Here is a 6,000-nt window from a genome sequence, read left to right on the forward strand (position 1 = left end):
TCTCTATGAGTTCATCATCCATTTAAAAAATGCATTAACTCCAGGATCAGAGAGACTCTACAGATATAAAATGATATTGCATGATACTGACTGCATCTTTCTGAGATGCCCATTCCTTTCAGGAATGTACATTTCATAGTATTGGTGTTAAAATGAAATTGTGAAATTTATCACTTCATGCTTGGTGGACTTCACTGACTGACCTCATATACAGTACACACTAAACCCAGTGAAATAACTAATACCATATATGAGTCTTGTACAAGTTATTATATTTTCTAGCTAACCCCCAATACACTGGGTGGAGTTGTGTTGTGTGGAATATGCACATTGTGCCTATTTTTAGGGCATTGCGATGGCACAAATAGTGGGCACATCAGTCACCATGCGCACACATAGCCTTTCAAAGGCAGTAATGGGAGGGCTTCTCGGACAAAAATAACCCGCTTAATAACAGTTCGCTTTCCAGGACTCTAGAGATAGATGCTGTGGGAGATGTGCCAAATTCTGCTTCTTTAGGCCTGCACTGGCAGGTTGGCCCAGTATACAGTTAATGATGATCTACGTCTTGTTCAGCTTTGATTGCTTTAAAAAAAAAAAAAAAAAAAAAAAAAAACACAACATTATTGTGGAGATCCAAAGGAATTTGTAATGGTTTTATGTTCCTAACTTGGAGACAACAGCACAATATCACGTCTTTTATCAACATGCCAAGGTGTTTTAAAAAAGTCATCTTATCTATTTGCATTAGTGAACTGAAAATGGAAGCAAAGGTCATGCTAAAGATGATAAGATTTCATATCCACAACATGTCAACAACAATTGTGGCTTACAATATTAAACAATCATTTTATTGTTTCAAGACATTGACTGCATATTTACGTTTTGCTGTGCATTTTAGCTACAAGTAAATGTTTGCAGCAGCTCTTTAGTGTGTGTAATGGCCTTTATATTTGTCTAATTTAGGAAATCTTAGATGAAATCTGTCCCTGTGCTGTCTTTCCATTGGGAACGAATTTCTCTCAAGGGTCCAAAGGGTCCAAGCACTGCTCCAAAACAATTCAGGGATGCACCAATTCCATTTTCTTTCTGTTCTCAATGACACAAAACTCAGAGTTCTGAACGCTGGCTCATACCAGATACATTCAAGAGTTTTCCTCTTGAATGTCTGCAGAAGCTGCTGAAAAGATGTGCAAGGACATAATGATTGAAGTTATTCCTTTTCTGTTCATGATGTCCTTAAAATAAATGTAAGGGCCTTCTTAGAGTTCATTCAAGAGAAATAAAGAAAAGAAAATCACACGTTTATGGCATGGACTCGAGCCGATGATGTCATGTCAGACACACATCAATAGACTTCCATGTCTCAAATGTTTCCTTCCTAGGGCAGTTCCTCCTACATCCAATGCGATCATACACATTTAATATGACAATATATGACATGTGATTACCACCACATGGTTAAGATCCTGTTAAACCTGTTATTCTACATGCCACTACAAAAACTTTAAGTGGCAAAGAGAAAAACCAATACACAACTGGAAGGCCATTGCGTTCATTTTAGATAGTGGTGTCTCAGTTCTCTGTCGGCAATAGTTGACTTTGCTGCTTCAAAAGAGACATCTAGGGTCTCGCAGCAGATAAAAACAGTAAGCCAGGAAGTCACAAACTGAAGAGGCTGAAGTTAACAAGTAAGCCTCGCTGCTTCTGAAGCTTGGCTGACCGCAGGATGTGAAGTTTCACTTCCCTAATAGAGCAGAGTGGTGCAACATAAAGGCTTGATATGTTGGGTAATGTCTTTCTAGACTTTAAAAGCTAGACGTAGTAAATGATGATAAAGAATGTAGATAAAGAATATTTAGTAAGAGGGTTGACATCCATCATGCAGGCTCAATAACTTGACTGAAAGTATGTAGCTCATCTTGCTAAACTGGTTATGCAGTGAACATTAATGTTTGTGGCCTGATCTGGGAAGTTTATAATCCTTCAATCTTTATTGGGGCAATATAAAACACTCAATAAAGTGCTACTTCAGTAATAACAATAATAAGTTAACCTGAGTTGCTATCTACGGAATGGGATCTCTGGAGTATCATTATCATTATACAGATATTGTATACAGTTATACAGATATAAAACAGAAAAAGCAAAAATGCCATGCTCTCTATTCCAGAAAGTTCATTTCCATTGAATCGTGAAATGATTTTTGTTTTTCCACACCACAAACCCCAAACTCAGCAAACCTGATTAGAGAAAATAAACTTTCTTCTTTCTGGAAATTTGGCAAGCCGAAGACGCTCGTCTTAACAGCCAAAGACATCGGAGAATGTAACACATGGTGAAATTTAGCTTACATCTAAACATGCAAAATGATGCCAAAGATATACACTGTCTTCTGCAGTAGCTCTGCAGTCATTTTGTTCCAAAATTACAAATGCCCCACAGATGATTTCAAGCTAAACTGAGATTAATGCATCAACCAGATTCTTTAACAGGCACGTAGACATTTCTCAAGGCACTCAAAGACAAGTAGACAGGTAAAAATGCTTTGGCATGGCTCACATCAATTCAAGAGAAAGGAGCTTGAGTGCTTGGTGTGCATGCAGGGTGAAAGGTCATAGGGGTTCAGATGTTCACCGGTCAGTGTGGACCGAGGATACAGAAGGAGAGATTGAGCGCTATTGAGCAGTAACTAACTACCCTAGAATTCGGACAAACGGGGAAAGTCGTACCCAGCATGCAGCATTCAGAAGAGTTGGAGCTATTTCATTAGAAAGAGAAGATACTCACTGGTGTCCCATGGCTGCTCAGAAGACACAAGAGACACAAAAATCACACCTCAAACCTGGGTGGATACATCTTTAAATCTCTCTCTTTTTTTTAAATAATAATTTTCCTGGTCTTGTTTTACTAAAAGTGGAACGATATTGAAATCGCATTTTGTCCAAGTTGTGGCAGTTTTTCTAACAAAAAAAATACAAAATAAAAGCCAAGATGTATATAAAGCCGCAAGTATTTTATAGACATTACGCCTAGATCATTATGCAGAGATGCCAACATGCAGAGGTGCTAACAAGAAAATACTACCAGGCAGAAAGGAATTTACCACGAAACCTCAAAAGGTTAATTGTCTTTATTGGCTGTGCGCCAAGAAACTGTAAGAAAACAGCAAGACAAAAGTCTAGCATGACTACAACTTAAGAATAAGAATCTACTCTGTTTTTTACTAACCAAAGAGTCTACGGTCTCACCTACATATTTCTTAGGTCTTCCCAGGTCAATGTTCACCTAGATAAGGTTAGCGTGAAGCGAAAGTAACTGCTACCAGATGCAAATGCGAGTCTTTCATGTCCCGTGCCCGTTCTCCTTCAGTGAATTTCCTTTTCTGCTGAGCGAATTTTATTCACATTTGGTCAGACTGTTGTTTCTGATTGTCAAACCGTAGATGTTGACACCTCTGCCATTGTGATCTGAGCGCAACAGTGAAAAGAAACGTCAATTTTAGCCCCTGTATCATTTTCATAAGTGAAGGGCCTTTCTGTGTCTTTTTGTACAGATAAAAAAAGGGATAAAACTTTTGCATGTTGGGTAAAGTCTATTCAAGCATGGAGGATACTCTTTTAAAACAGATTGGCATTTCCATAAACGACCCAGTAGTGAGAACTGCCAAGCTTCTCCACATTCATATAGAAAGCGCTTGCACCTTTTACGACGCCACCTGTGTGAAATACGCGCCTACTTCCCTTGGGTTATGTAAATTGAGTTTGTTATTTTGTCGACGCTTTATTTTGTCCATGCTTCACCATTTCCTTGATCTGTAACCAGACTATTGTTCATTAACATCCTCATAAACACAGCAACCAAACATACCACACATTCATTAACACTGGATCATTTCCTCCATATTATATACAGCATGGGAAAGTGGTGCACATGTGTGTGGGTGGGTGTGTATTCCCCCCACCCCCCAGCATTGTCCCCAACTTCCCCTTCCAGGTCCGAAGGGCACCAAACAAGGCACTTCTGTGGCGCAAATGACACGGAGATAACCCAGTAGTCAAATTGCTTCCACAATTGTCCAACTTTTATGACTTTTGTATTTGATAACAATCTCTTCCTGCTCATGCGACATTTGCAATACGCTTTGCATTAAACCATAAAGCAAGACTGAAAGTTTGCAGGGATGAGAGACGGTTTCAATATCAACTGGTCAGAAAAGGAAGTCCAGCTTCTGTTGTGTCAATTATGTCACTGGGAAAGAAAAAAGTTCACTGCACTTCCTTGAATGTGGTGTATAAATCTAGAGTGAGACGTGTTTTTAATGTGTCCTTTCACAAGCCGTTGTCACATGACTTGCACATTATGCATGCCAGAGCAGTCTATACGGCAAATGATAATAGTTTAAACTGTAGACACTCATCGCAAGCATTTGTGACAGACTTTTGAGTGACAGCTCAAGACAAAATGCAGAATTTAAAAGCAAGATGGTGTCTATAAAAGAACAGGACACATTGATGCAGCAAAAAATAAAGTGTGTAGAGAGAGACAGAGACAGAGACAGACAGACAGACAGACAGGAACGTAGATAGTGTCCCTTCCACAAATCTTGAATGGCGAACGCGAATATTTACCATTCTTTGTTTCAGAAGCATTGGCTTTCGTTCGTTTGACACTTTATGGAGCTGGAAAGTTTGAGGAAACTCCTAGATGCTTCCAGTTGTATTTCATAAGGTTCCACCAGCTTGCCTACTGTCAAACGTAACATGTGGCATCATACTGTTTTTTTTTTTTCATCCATGCCTTTTGTTTTCTAATCCGAGTATGTTATGATTAACCACTTCCCTTAATTCATTCATAAGTTTTCCTTCTTGATTGCGTTTAGCTGTATTTCTTGGCTTGAATGGCAGTTTAGAAGAGGATCACCTTGCATCCTTTATCCCTGGTACTCATCTGCATCTCTGTGCATTTCATATGAGAGCACAAATGTGAGATATAAGAAGGATAAAAGCGTGCACAGGTTCTAAAAGCGATAAAACGGGGTTAGAAAGCAAGATCATTTCTATAAAGCATTGCGAACATGATCTGACTTTATGCATAGTCTATCATTTAAATAATGACTTAAAGATCCGCTGAAGATTAATTTATACACAGCGCGCGCTTCTCTCTTTCTGCATGTAAATAACTTGCAATTAATCCCAAGTAACCTAACCAAGATTCTCTCATAAATTTGCGTTAGATTTCACCCGTGTGGAAGTGTGTGTGTGTGTGTGTGTGTGTGTGTGTGTGTGTGTGTGGGGAAGCGTTGGGTCCTACCTGAACAGCGGAGATGAGATGAGTTGCTCTTTGGTGCGCGCGCCCGGCCCGTTATATGTGCAGTGTAGCTCAGCTTCCTCTCACGAGCCCTCCAAAAGCAGCGCACCACTGACGTCACAGCACTCACCATAAAAGAGGAAAGGGGGCGCGTACGAGGGCGTGGCTTATTAACTGTTAACCAATCACAAAATAGACCCTCAGGTAACTCAAGGAGCGATTGTGATTGGCTGACATGCTCTGCTTGTTTGTTTGTTTTTTTTTAAACAGGTTACTTGAGTTTTTATTTATTTATTTTTGACAGAATGAACATTCTGTTTATCCAGTTTTTCACAGGAAAGTGAAAAATGAGAAAGTACATAAATAAAAGAATTCTAATACAACTGAAAACATAAATAAAAATACCCTTGCCCACCCACTGAGCCTTGCCCACCCGTGGAGCCTACCCACAGCCAGTAAAGCAGGGGAAAGTGATAATAATAATAATAATAATAATAATAATAATAATAATAATAATAATAATAATAATAAAGGACTGCAGGATAAAGCCAGATAATAAATTGAAATTGGGCTTGTTTTAATTGCTTTGAATGACATAATTCATTTTTGAAATCCAGTTTGTTTGGGGTTTTTTTGTTTGTTTGTTTTTTTTACATTAATCATATAAATGCTGAAGTTTTATTTAATGAT

At 38.7% G+C, this 6,000-nt stretch overlaps 1 protein-coding gene across 1 annotated transcript in view; it reads right to left on the reverse strand.

Moving 5' to 3' along the window:
- The window catches only part of camk1b (calcium/calmodulin-dependent protein kinase Ib), a 42,924-nt gene extending 37,479 nt beyond the window's left edge, over window positions 1–5,445 (reverse strand). The window contains exon 1 of the mRNA XM_017450340.3: window positions 5,314–5,445. The gene's annotated coding sequence lies outside the window, so the exon portion shown is untranslated. The remainder of the gene's footprint in view (window positions 1–5,313) is intronic.
- Window positions 5,446–6,000: the final 555 nt, after the last annotated feature.

This window comes from Ictalurus punctatus, chromosome 21 (genome assembly GCF_001660625.3).
Source record: "Ictalurus punctatus breed USDA103 chromosome 21, Coco_2.0, whole genome shotgun sequence".
NCBI lineage: Eukaryota > Metazoa > Chordata > Actinopteri > Siluriformes > Ictaluridae > Ictalurus > Ictalurus punctatus.